General features: G+C 47.6%; 1 protein-coding gene across 1 annotated transcript in view; it reads right to left on the bottom strand.

Annotated features, from left to right (window-relative positions):
• FHL1 (four and a half LIM domains 1) overlaps positions 1 to 16,346 on the bottom strand; it is a 34,189-nt gene extending 17,843 nt beyond the window's left edge. Inside the window, exon 1 of the mRNA XM_014963094.1 lies at positions 16,193 to 16,346. The gene's annotated coding sequence lies outside the window, so the exon portion shown is untranslated. The remainder of the gene's footprint in view (positions 1 to 16,192) is intronic.
• Positions 16,347 to 16,553: the final 207 nt, after the last annotated feature.

Genomic DNA, 16,553 nt, shown 5'->3' with positions numbered 1-16,553 from the left:
CCATGGCAGCTCCAAATTTATTCCCCTGCTGCCACCTGCTCCACAGCTCCCCTTCACACACAGTCCTGACTGGCATTTCTTCCCCTCACCTGTTGCTGACAGGGCAGACCTCCGGCTGTTGCTGAAAGCCAAGTAAGACCAGGGCCTGGGGGGAGCACCTGCACATAAACCAAGAGCTGTTTTGTAGACCCAAGGCTTTGTCCAGCTCCTGTGTCCCCTCCGGGCTATGTCAGGGTTGGAGAACAGAAGCTGCAGTGTAGTGTGGTGCAGGCACCATGTAGGCCCACGGGGTCCAGAGAGGTGAGAGGAAGGTGCAGCAGCACAAGGGGCTGCACAGGGCTGGCTTTGAATCAGCTGCACCAATAAAGTCCACTTCCTCCTGTCCCCACTCCCTCCTCCCTAGGGCTCTTTGCTGTATTATAGATAAGATGCCAAGATTATGTCTTCCAGCAGCAAGGATGCCGAGTACCTGCTGTGGTCCCTACAGTTACATTTAGCCTTATAGTACAAGCTCAAAAAGTCCCAAAAGGCTGAAGATTCTTTTAAAAATCTCTTAGTAAGACAAATGTATTAGTTTTGAATGCACCTATGCCATGTTTCTCTTTCCATCTCTGTCTCCCACATCCTTCTACCCCAACTTGGTCTGCAGAGGGGACTGAGCAGCAGACCAGCCCTAAAGGGATACAAAGGCTTCCTTTGTTCCTCCTGGGAGGAAGATCCACATGTACTGCAAAGATTGGTCTGATTCAGATGCTTTGTAAGAGCATCAAGCCCATAACTGGGCTAAAAAGCCTCAACCACAGTGGTCACCCTTTTGTTCCCAGCAGCCTTATGGCTGCATCATGAACAGCTCCACCCAGCAGTGCCCAGTTTGAGCAAATGGACTGCAGCCAAATGGGGAGTCCTCTTCCGAGGTCATCTGCCATGGCAGGAGCAGAAATCAGCTGGTTCTTGCAAGTTCATTTTCCATAAAAGCAGCCAAGGGTGCAGGGTTTCCCAGGGAAGAGGAGCCAGCAGGAATGGGGGAAGCTGCCTGCATGTCCCCGACACAAGAGCAGTGGGGAAGGTCTCCAGGTTAGCACCTCAGGACTTCAGCAGCATCACACTCTCACCCACACTGGCCAGTCCCCTGAAGACCTCTGGGGTTTCTGCTCATTGCAATGCCTGGAGCTTTGGCTGTGGAGCTCCAGCGTTGTGCCCTCAACCGTGGCAGGGACGTGATGCCTCTCCATTGCCAACAGAACTCCCACCAGGGCCAACGTGGTGGTCCTCAGAGGAGACCTCCTTGGGGCCAAGCAAGCTGCGCCACAACTCAGTTATTCCCCAAGTTATTACCCCAAAGCTTCATGCTTAGGACACAGGAGCTCTTTAGGGCAATCTTGGCCAACTGCAAGTGTTGATCTTTGTTCAAGTTGAGATGCAGTTGCATGGAGAAGGAATGTCTGTTGGAGTCAAACATGAGGGAAAGTTTGCCAGTCACAGCATTCCCCCCATGGCTTAAGCCCTGCCTTCAGAGCTGAGAAATGTAACTCCAGTCCCTGTCAATTAAATACCACGCTGATCCCAACCAGGCAACATGGCAGTCTCTTCCAGGAAAGATGAGGTCTGATGAACACTCACAGGGTTATAATTCTACCATACTCACACAATAAATGCTTGGTTTTTCCAAGTTGTTGCTAAGCCATCACTGAAATAATATTTCACAACCCCCACTACATTCTCTGCACTCCTAGTTGCTTTCAATTACTTCTCATAGGCACAGCACTGTCTGTGCAATGCTCTCCCCCAGTGAGGTTAAACAGCTCACTGTGGAGAGCATGGAAGGAAGTTCAACTATTAGTTTGCATCACTGCTTGAGAGCTAGGTCATTCACCTTCCCTGGAAACCTGCCCACCACGAGTGAGAAACCAGCGGCTACCCAGACATCAGCTACAACACACATGCTCTTCAGCATCCTCGCCATGGGTTTCCAGTGGTCCTCGTCATCCTCCTGCATCCATGCAACAGGACCTGGCAGCAAGAAGGACTTTCAAGGCTGCAGGCTATGCCCAGGCTCTTCCTCTGAAGGCTGGGAAATTTTTGATGTGACGTTTTCTAGCAAAGCATCATGTTCCGAGGAAATTGCTGGGCAGAGGGTTCCACAGACCTCTTTCCTTTGCCCCACAGCACAGTGAGCCAAGCCAAAACCCCACACAAGCAGTACTCTGCAAGACCAAGAAGCCTTGGTCTTTCCCCTTAAAGAGCTTTATTTTCAGAGGAGAAGAAGAAAGGACCATTTGTAGACGGACCGCAATTCTGGACAAACACCCTCCGGAAATTAATGATAGAAAACTTCATCTCAGGTGGTCAGAGATGGGTAATATAAATTCTTCTCAGATGAGGGCTGGTCAGAAGCATGCTGCCTGGCTAAGGGTGAAGACAGGTCACAGCTTCAATGAGAAGGACATGCTCTTCCAAGCATTGGCATGCCAGTTGGGAAGACTCCCTGGCATCCAGCACACCATCAAAGCACTGCCTGAACTTGGCACAGGCCCCAGGGCCATGCCCCGAGTGCTGATTTAGAGCCGACAGGAGCCAGCCCTGGCGTACGGGATTAGCAGGACAACCAGCCCATCACCCTGGGCGCAGGACCGTTGCCTTGAGCAAAATTAGCATTTGGCTATCTACATCCTGAGTTGCTAGAGAGCACTGGCGGCAGAAAGGACCAAATCACCCTTGTTACATGGCCATTTTAAAAATAACCTTTTCCAAAGCCCCACAGTGCATAACACTATGTCTGTCTCAGCTCTGAGAGCCGAAGGAGATCAGCTTGCAGGGCTGACGGGTATTTTTGGGCATTCTGACTAATTGTCAGGACATATGCTGGGCATACTTTACAAGGAAAAACAAAGCTCCAACGTCCCCTCCGGTGAGGCCTATGGGGTTGGATTAGTCACAAAAGTTATTCTCAGAAACTTCTGCTTTGGGAGGGTTGGATTTCATTTCCAGCTTCAGATAAGTGTGTTTTAAAATGGAGGAAGGGGTCAACTTCCTTGCATCCAGCCAGGCTGGTGCCATTGCACCACCACCATGGGCAGGAGAAATGGAAACCCTTCATCTTGGAGTGGCATCAAAGTCACAACGGCTTTTTTGACACCACATCACATGGGCACTCACTGGCTGTGACAAGGAACATGCTCCAGGACAAACCAAGGAGAAGACACCCACCGGAGGGGGGTGAGGAGGCCCACGAGCACCCACTCACTTGTAAGATGGAGACATGGTTCAGCCTTTCTAAGACACTGTGCTCTGGTCCTGCATAATCACACATTTTCTCTGCTGAAACAGATGCCATTTAACCTTCCGCTTGGCTCAGGCTTAGCCTGTGGCCAGAGTTGACTTCAGCCACCATTCACATGAATATTTTGCTCATTAAGTCTCTCATCAAAGCCCTGTTCATTTAATGACCACACATCACCCTGCTCAGCCCGGCTCCTTGCTCCTCTGCTTTTGCAGGGAAGCTGGAGCCCTTGCAAGACTAGGAGACTACTTGCTCTGATCCCACTCAACTTGCCTTGGCTGCTCTTTCCCAAACTGGCCTTCAAGAGACCAAGGAATCTGGCAAAACCAGAGAAGTCTGCCAGACTTCCAAAAGAGCCTGGAGCCCTGAGAAAAGAGTATTTTCCCAGCCACGACCCTTTTTCTCCCTCCACACTCATGAGCAAGGGTCTCCCAGCTCAGCGACTCCAGAGCCTCAACACACTGCAGCCAAACATCAAGTCTTCCTCTGAGGCCAACTGCCATGAAAGGAGCAGAGATCAGCTGCTTCTTTCAAGTTCATTTACCAAAAAAAAAAAAAAAAAAAATTTAAAAGGGAACCTGATTTGGTTTTTTTTTGGTTGTAGTTCCTTGCTCTTTCTCTTCCCAATGGCATCTTTCACCAATCTCAGCACCTCAACAGCTCTTCACTCTTATGCGCCTTTAAGCCAGCACTCATCCAGCTCGATTTCTCTACACTTATTAAGACAACAAATAAAGCTCCTGTGTGCAACATCTCTACACCACTTTGGGACACGCAAGCCCAGAGCAGCCCACGTTTCCCCATCACCATGGGTGCACCCTGCCTTTCTGTCCAGAAGCTGTTGTGATGCTTTGAGCCCCTCTGCTGTCTCATCCTGCGCTGCTGGCCCACACACTTGTGCCCTTTTCTCTGGCACAAATCAAACCTTGCTCTTTTCATTCAGCAGGAACACACATCTCAGGGTGGTGAGAGCTCTCTGAAGTCTCCACCAGTACTTTCTGCATATTTTTTCCCCCAAGCTGCACAGCAATTTCCACTGAGAAGTGTTGTCTATTCAATTTCTAGTAATGGCATGAAAATGTATGAGGCGCTTCTCTGGAGTCAGGGATAGTATTTTCAAAGTGCCTGTGTGATACTGGAATGCAAATCTCATTTTTCATGCAGTGATAAGGATCCCGGGTCTCCCTGGAAATCATGTCAGATCAGAGCTGGGCAAGGACTACACTAAAAATCATTTTCCATGGGGTCGATTAGAAAACATTGATTCTCAGGTTTATAAATTTAAAAAAAATGAAATAAATAGAAAGGAAAAAAAAATATCTTTAAATCTTTCATCAGGGTTAGGATTCAATTTCAGGCAAAACCTCAGAACGGGGCTGAGCCCATAGGCAGGAGCCCAGCCCTGGTTTGTGGCATCCCAGCTGAGTGTCCTCATCTACAGGATGGAGGCAGTTTTAGAGGCAAGGGCAGGGGAATTCTCCTCCCCACCACACCCTCCCACTTCAGTTTTTGGGTAACCTAGCAAAATTTCAGCTTTTGTGTCTTTGGAAATATTAAGATCAGTAGACTAATACTTGGCATGAGACAGTTCGGCCCAAAGCAGTATGGAGAGGCAAGGTTATTTAAAATGAAACATTTAATTTGCTTCTGAATTGCTGAAACAGCAAATGCCTTCATCCACCACCTCCACAGGGATGGACCAGGGCACTTGGGGGCAAGAGGAGGTCCCCTCTCCTCTCCTGTGTTCCCCACCAAGGCTCTTACAGCAGCACTGCACCTTACAGCTTATCTATTGGTGCTCACTCCTGGAGCAACAGGCAAAATCTATGGCTATTACATTTATTAAACACACATCTTGGAATAAGAAAAATAACATACTTAGAAAAGTACTTGATTTAAAACACAGTAATAAACAAACTGGAGTTGGTGCAACCAGTTATGTGTTTGATTAAGCCATCCTCTGCTCTGTGGCTGGATCCAGGCACAAAAAAAATTATTTGGTTTTGTTTCTCAAGTAGCAGTGGGACACTAAGTTCAGGGCCAATGAGTAACACAGTCTGCAAAGAGAAACAGCCCTTCTCAATACAATTGCTGCTGGCTGTCAAACTACCATCCAAATTAAACTATTAGAGGATGAGCTCCACATGACAAAAAAGCAGTGCTAATTGCACACAAGCGCCAGAGAAAACTGTCAAAAAGCTAAAGCAGATGTGAAACAGTGAAACAGCTTTCTTTTAAAACCAGCTTGTGCAGCCACATTGCATGAGAGCCTACAAGCACCCGCGTCCTGCTGGAAATGCTGCAGGACAATGGGGAAAGGTTAGGGCTTCCAAATCATCAAGGACTTTTCCTGCAATAGCGAGGACTCTACCGTCCCTTTGATAAATTTACACCTCTTGAGCCAAATTGTCTTCTCAGCTGTACTGGAACAGCCCAGTAACAACCCTTGCCTGCTTGATGTCAGGGTTGAGCAAGGTTAGCCTTGGTCCTGGCCAAGTTCAGGATCTGAAAAGTACAGCAGTGTTTTTAGTTGCCCAGAGACAGCCAAAAAGCAAACACGCCTTGATACCAAGTAGGTGAAACACTGGAGTGAGGACATGGGGAAGAGGGACGCTCCCGACCCACAGGGATGCCTGTCCCACTCCCAAATACTAACACCCAGCATTGCCCAAAGAGACGACGCAAAGGAATATCAAATAATTCATGTACACGTTAGACATGCTGTGCCTCATCTCCAAAGAGCTGCTGAAAGCCAAAGATAAAATGCCGTGGAGCAACTCATTAGCTCCGTGCCAGCTCTGTTATGGGCAATATAGGGGACACGGTGGACAGAGCTGGCCCAGGCATGCCACCGAGAGTACCACCAACTATAAAATACAAATGTGCGCAGCTGAAATCATGCTTCTCTCACCCAAATCTCACTTAGTTATAACCCCTCATATTAAAAATCACCTTCTTTCAAATGTCAGCCTACTCCAAGTATTAGGGTTTCATGAAGCCGTTCCCCAGAGCTGGTGTCTGCGACAGAGCTGCCTGGGTTGCTGAAGGACTTGGATATGTCACCAAAGCATTCCCCACATGACTCCAGAAAGGAGCCGGAAGAAATCTACCCACAGGCCTGGAAGGGACTTGCAAGAACACAGAGACAGATTGCTCCATGCTTGCAAAATTATAATAAAAGACTTCCAAAAAGCCAAAAATACCTCTGCCAAAACCACTGCCCTTTTCATCCCTTGCTCCAGAAAGCCATGAGGTTAATCTAAAAAAAAGTTGTGTTTTTATGTCACGTGAGTAGGTGGGTTACATGGGTTACATTTTGGGGGCTCAGCTTTTTTCTGCATTTGTGCTGTTGATAACTGTTATGTGTTTTCTGTCACTGGTAACTGTGCCTTAAAAGTTTCAGTGAAATCCATCAGTGGGCCCCTGGTTAGTGGCTTATGCATTGCTTCATCAAGACAGCTGCCTGGCAATACGGTGATGTATTTCTATATCATTTCACGTATTTGATAACTTTGAAATGAGAAGCAAAAACCAAGAAAAGGGTGCAGCATAGACCACTGCCTCATGTGTTCGTCAGCCTCTCCCCTGCAGCATCCTAGTGCAGAGGGGCAGGCAGTGCTTCCTCCTATAGGCAGACTTTTTGGTCAAAAATTGCACTTCTTCAGAAAACCTATTCATTGAATACAAGTACATCTGGAAACGTCTCCACCTTAGCAGAGAAAGGTGCAGGATGCTATCGGAGCTCTGCCTGGAGCCCTTCTGGCTGGGCTGCCAGAGACCCAGTCCTGCCTTTCCAAGCAGCACAGCCAGCAGCCCTGCGAGAGCCCACTCCAACCCAACCTCCACCACCCAGGTCTCAGCTCTGCAGCAGAGAGCAAAAAAGCCATCTCTCTGCTTGCAGGGGCTTCTCCCACACTGCCCTGGCAGGAGGTCACCCCCATGACCGTCCAAGTGCAGGTCCTCCTGACATCTAGTGTCATGGGGGTTCACTCCTGGGAGCAACAGCAGGGATGGACAGACAGAAAGCTGCCAAACCCTGCCACGAGCATCAGCCCTTCAAAAGCCAAGTCCTGGTCTACTTAAAATGGGGGCACTTCTGGGTGAAATAACAGCAGAGCCCAAATTTTCAAGTTCCTGCCCCAGGTACACTGCAGAAGAGGGTGAGGTTTTCCCCAAGTCCTTGTTCCAGTGCCTGGAGCAGCAGCAGGGGGAGAAGCTCTGCCTGTCAGATACACCTACCTAACTAGCTGTTGAAAACGAGTCCTTATCTACAAATCACACATCTCCATTTTTCCCCACAATCCTTGCACAGGGAGGATTCTCCAAGATATGGGAGACAGCAGAGGAGACCAGCTCTGCAGCGCTTTAACCCACCCCTGGGGCTCTCCAGCCCAACGGGAACATCACCGCCACACTTCCAGGAATAGTGAAAAGCCTGGGCTCAGCAACCAGCCTCACGCACCATCCCCTGCTCACTCTCATCTGCAAGGCAAAAGCTCACTGGCAAAACAACTTGCACAGCGTCCAAGTGTCGGTGGAGCAGACAGCATTACTGGCGCTGGCTCCCTTTCCATCCAGCTGTTCCAGCTCAGGCACTGACGCTGCTCAGAGGATGAGCTCATCGCTATTTCAGGTCAAATTTGCACTTGGCAATCTCCCTGGTAACCAAAACAAATTACTTATTGGTTTATAGCAGATTTATTGGTTGTTTGTTTCAGCGTCTAGTGCGATACACAGAGAGCTTCACCACATTATAGCACCAACACAGCCCGGTGTACGAGCGTGCGGAGGATGGTATTTCAGTCATTGCTTGGAGACAGGCTGCATTAGCACTGGAGGTCAGGGGGAATGCTGACTTCGGGCCTGACCCCCATGACATGAAACCACAAAAAGGATGTGTTGAGACATGGTCTTCGCTCACGCACAGGTACCCCTGCAGGGCAGCCTCCTGTCACATCCCAAACACCAGATGAGTGGTAGCCTCCTCCAGCAGCACATCAGATTGTTGTTCGCAGTCCTCTCCAGTCAGAAATCAAACAATCTCTCCCTGAAACAGGTATCAGGAAGGCCTGACACTAGCATATCCACTAGCCCCAGCCATCATCGGTTCCATTTCATGTGTCTGGACTATAAGGATATGGCCACTTATAGCTCTTCCTGCCTGTTTATGCTCTTGTTCCTGTTATGCAGGAATTTCCTCCCATTCATCACCACATGCATCAGCATGAAGTGCACTGAGAAGCAGGACTAACCCCAGGGTATTTGCCTGCTCCGATCTGCAACACAGAGTGCTTGAAAGACATCAGCCATCTCTGGTTTTCTGTCACACCTAGACCTGAGCCAAAATACAGCTCAGAAGTTACCCAAATCACCTCATACGTTTAAAAAAGGGTTTGGGTTTTTTTTTGCCAAATGCATTTTTGGAGGAAAGATAAATTCTACCCTGACCAGCTCAATCCAGCAAGCTGAAATGTTGGTCAAGATATATAATCCGTGGCTAAGTCCCCAGGCCAGCCTTCCGAAATGAAACAGGCAGGTTGTGTCCCCAGCCCACTGCAAGAAACCCATCCCACTACAGCCTGATCCAGAGTCAAAGTATCCACCTTCAGCTAAATCAAAATCATTGTGGTGATAATGGTATAAAAGAGAAGATTACAGTGAGAGGTGGACAACATGCTTGTGCATCCAACAAAGCAAATCCAGACAGAATTAAATAGATTTTCATCCCTAGTGAGTGCCTTTGCACTGCTGAGGGGTGAACATGGGCTGTTCTCCATCCCACTCTGATGCTGCCACCCGGGCCATTTCCAGAGGCAGCGCTGAAATACATTATACATCAAGTGGCATTTACCTGGCAGGCTATCCCAGAGGGGAAGCGTGACTGGCTTTCACTCAGCAGATCAAGGGTAGATAGGGAACAGCATTTGCATGTGTTGAGTGAAATATATAGCTCTGTGTATTTTTAAAGTGAGATGAGACCAGAGAGAGAGAGAGGGAGATTCTTGCACCCTGGACTGCTTGTTATTGCCTCTACAACAGTACTGCCAGAAGCAAGACCAGGTCAAGACAATGCTTAGAGACACCAGGGAATTTTAAAGTGGGAATTGTTCGGATTTCTGGACAAAGACCACACAGCCCTGTGCTTCTGGAGGTGCTGTGTGCATTTGCATTCCCTCAAAGCCCCGACTGCCTGGTGGTTAATGCTGTACCAAAGAGCAGGAGGTGCTCCAGGTCCCCAGGATGCCTTCAGGATCCTTTCGCTGCCTCCACGGGTTGTTCATCTGAAGAGATGTGAGCCAGAACAACTCATCTAACTGGATTAGGTAAGTCATGCTAGAAAAATCCCTGTAGTACCCAGCAGCAATGTGACTGCACACAGCTGTCCCAGGGCAGCATGTCTTCTGGGAGGCTGGCAGTCCTGGGGATGACACACCTATGGGATGTTTTAAAGAGCTCTTTGCTAGGTTAGAAGAAGGGCAAACTGAGAGGACCAGAACAAAGAGGGAAAAGTTCGAGAGTCCAAAATGAGATAAGACAGAAGCTGGAAAGGCAGGCAGGCAGGCAGTGCCTCAGAAGTGACTAATTCCAAATCTTTGCTCCAATGTTTATTATAGAAAAGAGCAGATAAGGAAGGCGGCTGATGGTAACAACTGCCAGGGGCAGCCAGTCCCAAGTTAAACAAATAGCAAATGCCTTGTCAGTAGGCTGCCAAGTCAGAACAGTTCCCACAACTTGGGGCATCTCTTTAGAAGAAAGTACATTATTTTATCCCACCCCGGCATCCTATCAGCAATGGGGGAACGATATTTAGGGTGGTTTCATAGTTACTCTTACGTGGATCTTTGGTTAGAGACCACTGGAAGTACATAAAAACAGAATATTCTCAAGTGAAGGCATTGGGGAAGAGCTGGGAGCCAATTCCCTGCAGGAAAGCCAACTAGCAAACAGTGGGGGCTGGACCAGCCATGGGTTTAGTGTGATGAACTACTTCTGTTTTTCTTAGCAAAGGAAGAAAGGCACATCCAGCACACTGGTTCATAAGACAAAGTTTTGGACAATTGAATGGATTTTCATGCTCTCTCTAGCCAAGCAAAACAGTGGAGAGCAATTCTTCCAGCAGCTCTGAAGTCCTCTGCTGCTTAGACACTGGTGTAACACAAGAACTTTCACATATTGGGGCAGCTACTGTGGCATTAAAGCAAAATAGCAAAGTTGAAAGCAAAATAGGCAGACCATAGATCTCTACAAACCATGCCTCTCCCTCGGCATATCTAGCACATGCAATTTCTTGTTAACAGTAGCCTCTTAAACCCATCATTTCAGTAAATAGACACCACTGGAGCCAGCCATCATTTATTTGAAGCTCCTTCTATTTCAAAGCATCAAAAAGTATGAAAGTCTCATGTCTTGAAGACAAGTGGGAGTATTTTCCAGGAGGGAAAGCTTTTCTATTTAAAAAAAAATAAAATAAGCTATTTCTCCTGTTCTTCCTCCCCATCTACATTGCAGTAGAGACACCAGAACAGACTCTTTTCACTGTAGCTCTGCAGTTTGATGAGTAAACTGGCTCTGAAAAATTTTGGTTCAAATTATTAAACCTCAAGCTATACTTGTCAGGTAGCCTCCAATGGGCAAATGTTAGTCCCCTTTTCCACTCTGGCTTGGTTTCCCCTTTCCAGGGATGGAAAGACATTAGGAACAAGGAAGCTGAAAAGCCACCCTCAGTGCTTGTTCCCAACAGGGAACCAATTTCCTGCAGGAAGTTTTTCCTTTGTTCTTCATTAGAGGTCTGGGTGACAACTGGTATTCTGCATTTGATCCCAACAAACCACAAATGCATCTGTATCCAAGCACTTTTAATCCCTCACAGTTACCCACTGTTGACTGCCTACTCACATGCCAAACAGCCAGCTCTGCCAAGCAGGAGGAAGATAGGGAAGCATCCCAAATTAAATCAGTCACCGGAGTCACCTCAAGAAACGAAAAAAAGATCAGGCACATCGATGGTGTTTTCAGAAGACCCACTCATTCCAATTTGAAGTCAAGAGGTTTTGAATTTCCTATTCATAAAAATAATGCAACTCTATAATACCATCCAAACCAAAACTGTAACTCTGCCTTAAAGTTTCCAGTCAGGTGCACAGCAAAACACCACCCTCTCACCCTGGGCTGCAGCTTCCTCACTGTCGGGAACCCTATCCTGGCTCTCCAATCTTTTCCAGGGGACTCTTTAATTCAAATCGTTTTTGAAAGAGTGTTTCCTCAGAATCCCATCTATGTCATTCCAGCATGGCTACAATACAATCCTGGCCCTGATTTTGAATAGTTCCAAAGCTCTAAATGTCATTTTAGCCCTGTCTTTCCAGAGGACATAAGCCCTATTTGCTGGGTGGGAAAGACCTGTTTCCCCTCAGAGGGAGATGAAAAAGCTGGAGAAGCGTAAGAGCATCCATCCATCCATCCCTCAGATGACACTGCTCTCTCTGCTCTGACAGCAGGAACGTGCTCTGGCAGCATTTTTGGCACCACACGCACCTGAAACTGCTCCGAAAGCATCGGGGGCCAAATCCTGCTTCAGTATGTGCTGCAGGGACATGCAGGGAGGGCGAATGCTGCCCCGCCAAGAAGGCCGTTTTGTGGCTTTTCACATACCAACTAAGAGAAGAGCAAAGCCTTTGAGGGAAATACTTAGGACAGCAAAACGAGTCAATCTCTGGCAGGTGAGAGATTTTTGGCTGTGGGCCTGGGGAAGGAGAGCATGTGGGATGCACAGCACCCGCATCCCCTGGGACTGAGATTAAGAAGCTGGGACGGGGCTCTGTTCTCCTGATGCCCATCCCTTCTTCACACCCTGCTTGTTTTATGGGAGCAGCACCCAACCATGGGCTCTCTCCCAGCACACAGATTTCATTTTAGCCAAACTTTGTGACTGTCTCTAGACACTGCAGGAATAATTCCCTGCATGGAGCAACTCATAATCCTTCTTTAAGGGACTTTATTCCACCAATTTACATATTGGATGAGGGAGCTGGGGGTGTTCAGCCTGGAGAAAAGGAGGCTGAGGGGAGACCTTCTCACTCTCTCCAACTCCCTGAAAGGAGGGTGTAGCCAGGGGGGGTCGGTCTCTTCTCCCAAGGAACAGGCCATGGGACAAGAGGAAACGGCCCCAAGTTGCGCCAGGGGAGGTTCAGATTGGATATTGGGAACAATTTTGACACTGAAAGGGTTATGAAGCCTTGGAATGGGCTGCCCAGGGAACTGGTTGAGGCACCATCCCTGGAGGGATTTAAAAGCTGCGTTGACATAGTGCTTAGAGACATGGGTTAGTGATGGTTTTTATCTGAGTTCGGTTGATGGATGGACTAGATGGTCCCTTCCAACCCAGACAATTCTATGATAATTTCAGAGCCCAAGTTTCTGCAGTATTTTTGCGGAGTCTGCAGGCTCCCTTTAGACACAGGTGAAGAGTTAGCAGGGAGAAACCCTCATCACAGACCAGTGTCAACCTCTCAGATCCTATTTACTCCCTCAGAATCCAGTCGGGGTGATGTCCCCAGAGCTGGGTATGGGCTGCCCATCTACAAAACACCACAGTCAAAGCACATCAGGGAGTCAAAACACGCTGGGCTTTATCCTGTTTCTTAACCCCAGGGAAGCCCCAGTGCCTTTGCTCCTACACCCAGCCAAGTGGCTGCAAACAGGGTTTTGCCCAGACCGAGGAATAAAAGAACTGAAGCCAGAATATATGGCACAGTCCTTCTAAAACAATGCTGCAGAAGTGGAAGCATGTGTTTATCTAAGCAGCATTTAATCCTTTAGAGTCCTAGTGTCTCAAGAGCTATCTGCTTAAAACTCCTCTCCAAATCAGGGTATCTAAATGAAACATGAGGTCTCCTTCTTCCTCCCACACTCCCTCTGCCAAAAACTAGCCACGAAATGACTGATCTCAGACATTTCTGCTTTGTTACTCTCCCTGTCTGCATCTTCTGTAACGGGGAAATGAAAAAAAAAAAAAAAAAAAAGAGATATCCCAATGAATCAAGCTGAAGTATTTTGGCTTACAATGTACTTTTTTATATATAATAAAATCACTGGCCAGGTCTAGAAAGGTTTATTGCATAGACATTATTTTCATTACTTTCCAAGCAAAAGTGATTCCACATAGCTAAAGTTACAGAATTGCATCTGAAACCTCAGCTTTGCTACTTTCGCACTCCTACACTCAGAGGGCAAGGTGATGATGGCTGGGGACCATGAGAGTGAGAGGCAGACACTGGCTGGGTGGCTCAGCACCTCTCCCCCCCTGCATCTGCTGGAGACACCTGCATCTCCATGTGACCAGCAGCCAGAACTTGGCCATCACTCTCCAGGAAGCTGCTCTGATATCAGAGCACACCCAAATCCTGAGCAAACTTTGCACACTGGCGGTGGTGAGGTTCACCCTGCTGCATTTAACGCCACTGGGACTGCAGGTCTAAGCAGGACCATGAAAAGTGCTAAATATAGGCTGGACTGGATTGTCTCAGCAGCAAAGATCAGAGGAATTTTCCAAGGTTCTTTAAGGAATTGACACCTAAATCCCGCAGTGCATCCCTTGGCGGGCGGAGCAAAGTTACAAGGGCATCATTTACACAGGCTGCTGCTGAGGGAACAATATTATTCCTCACTCACATCATTAGTTGTCACTGAAGCACTGGAAGTTTCAGCCACATCCCAGCTCCCACTCAGTGCTTGGACCTGCATGTACTAACAGCAAGTACATGTTTCCGAGACGGAGATGGGGAAGATAATCACAGCCATGATACCCAAGAACCACATCAAAGGAGCCCATGTTTCCAAGAGCACACACACAGCACAGGAAGGGCTGTGGGATATCCTATAACATGGAACAACCTTCTTTCCGCATAGGTATTAGACAAAAGGAAGTTGCTTCCTGGGGGCAAGGAGGACAGTTACTTAGAGCTTTTGTTACATCCACACCCATGGCACTAGGATATAAGTCACATTCATGGGATATGGATTTAGATAAAGATAAATAAAGTGCATCCTACAGCATTGATCCCCTATTCATGGGCAGGACAGGAACCTGACAGGGCTCCCACCAGCTGCTTCATACCGTATGTCTGGATTTTCCACTTGTGGTACAGTTTGATGGAAAGACTGCTTCCGAAATAAAGGCCAGCCAAGATGGGCTGGAGAGCGTTTATTTTCAAGTGTCTGAGTGCCCTAAACATTGTCTCCTTTGAACAGCTGCCATTATTTACATCCAGGCAGAGAATTATACCAGCATACATGGAGGCAAGCCATCCTTCACAGCAGGGAATAACTTCTCCTGTTTGAAACACTTCAAGAGCCCAATTGTACAAACCTCCCCCAGCCAAAACTCCAAGAGCAGTGCAAGTCAGTCAACTCCAGCCCTGAACTGGTTCCTCAGAGCCACACTCCAAAACCTCAGCAATTAACTCTCTGTTTCACTGAGATCTTGAAGGTTGTTTTTTTTCCCCCGCATTTTTCTAGCGGGTATTATTCGAGAAGGATTTTTTATATACTGAGCTCTTTAAGGAGAAAGAATGAACTGGTTTGTATTCAAGAATGCTGTACTTGGAGGGAGGAGTGGGGAGAAAAAAAAAAGAGAAGGGTGTTGTCACTGAAGTGAAGTATGTGGGTGCTTTTATCATTAAAAAAGAAAGTTTAAAGCCATATTTGGCTGCTTGATCAGCTATTTGCTTTCCACATCATGGCTTAAGAATTTATTCAGTTTCCTTTCTGAAGTTTTTGTTGTTGTTTTTAAAAAACACTCTTCCTCTCAAAACAAGGTAAAAGACTAATTAGTATGTGGATTGATTTAATCGTTTTTTTCCCCTCTCTTTCATGTACTAGATTTCAGTGATTTAAAAAAGCAGCCACATCCATTTCTAAACCACAGAGCAGCTCCTGCTTACACAATACAAACTGGCCCAGTTACAAGCATTAACTTATCTTTTGCCTTGTTGCTAAAGAAAAGATTAATGACAGAAACACCCGTCTTGCAAACACATGGGTGAATAGTTTCACTCATGCAAAGTGATTCCACAAATCTAGATAGATATAAGGGTGCAGTGTTTGTATAAAGATTAAGGTATTTGCATTCACATGGGGACAGCTGTGAGTGCAGCTTGTCAGAAACCCTACAACTGCCCAATACACCATAATACAGACAGAGAAGATGTGATAATTATTAGGTAAAAGCTTGCATTTCCACATTCCCCAATTCTGTTACTGCCAGCCGGCTCCCATGATTCAGAGGGTATCATACCTCACTTTCCAAGAGCATCACATCACCTGAGAGCCCACAAAATAGCCACTGCTTTAGCTGTTCCCTCTCCAGCTGTCATTAAAAGCTTCAAAGAGGCACACCTCATCACCTGCCTAGGAAAACACACAGCTGACAGCTCTTACATGGCTCTGTACCTCTGCAAACACTCCTTAAACACCCACTCAGCCGGGAAGTAAAGAGAAAAAGCTATATTTATAACCCAGGGGCTGCCTGTACTTTCAAAGCCACCACCTTCCAGGAGGGAATACATCTATGAGAAAAAAGATGATGCAAGATAAATCAGAAGCAAGAATTTAGATAAATCACACCCCCAAGACACTCCATAAAAAACAGAGGCAGTTTCTGAGGTTAATTCAGTGATCCATGAAGAAAACACTTGCTAGAAAGAGCGTTTTAGAAGGACACTATACACTCACAGACTTCCCATTTCCCCCAGCCCTGCTCTCACAAACCCTTCCCCAGCAGAGCAGTCGCAAAACGCAGCAAAGACTCAGCTCAAGCCTTGAAATACAGAGATCCGCAGAGCATGGGATGCTGAAATGCTCCGTGCCCAGCCAGATGATGCTCGAGAGCGAGAGACAGAGGCATGTGCTTACTGGCTGCCGGGGAGCTGCTGCGGGGCGGCTGCTGCCTGCAGGAGGGCAGGGATGGACCGAGCTCCGAGCACAGCACCTCAGCAGCGGGATGGACCTGGGAATGCTCCAGTCCAGGGCTGTGCCTCCAGTCACAATGCGCCTGGGCTGGGGTGTCCAGCTGGCAGGACAGCAGCTGCTTTGCCACTTATAGCAGGGAGGCGCATTGCAAAAAAAAAAATTAATTAATCCAGCCAATAGCACAGTTCCTGCCTGGGGAGCAGCTGGAGCAGAGGAACAGCCTGCTCCTCCCAGGGTCCCTGCAGGGTCCGTGGGGGAAAACCCACCCAGCAATGGCCCTTGGCCAGCACTGCTGTTCCACTGC

Source organism: Calidris pugnax, unplaced genomic scaffold, assembly GCF_001431845.1.
Source record: "Calidris pugnax isolate Ruff unplaced genomic scaffold, ASM143184v1 scaffold294, whole genome shotgun sequence".
Classification (NCBI taxonomy): Eukaryota; Metazoa; Chordata; class Aves; order Charadriiformes; family Scolopacidae; genus Calidris; species Calidris pugnax.
This window is presented reverse-complemented; position numbering and strand designations above follow the sequence as displayed.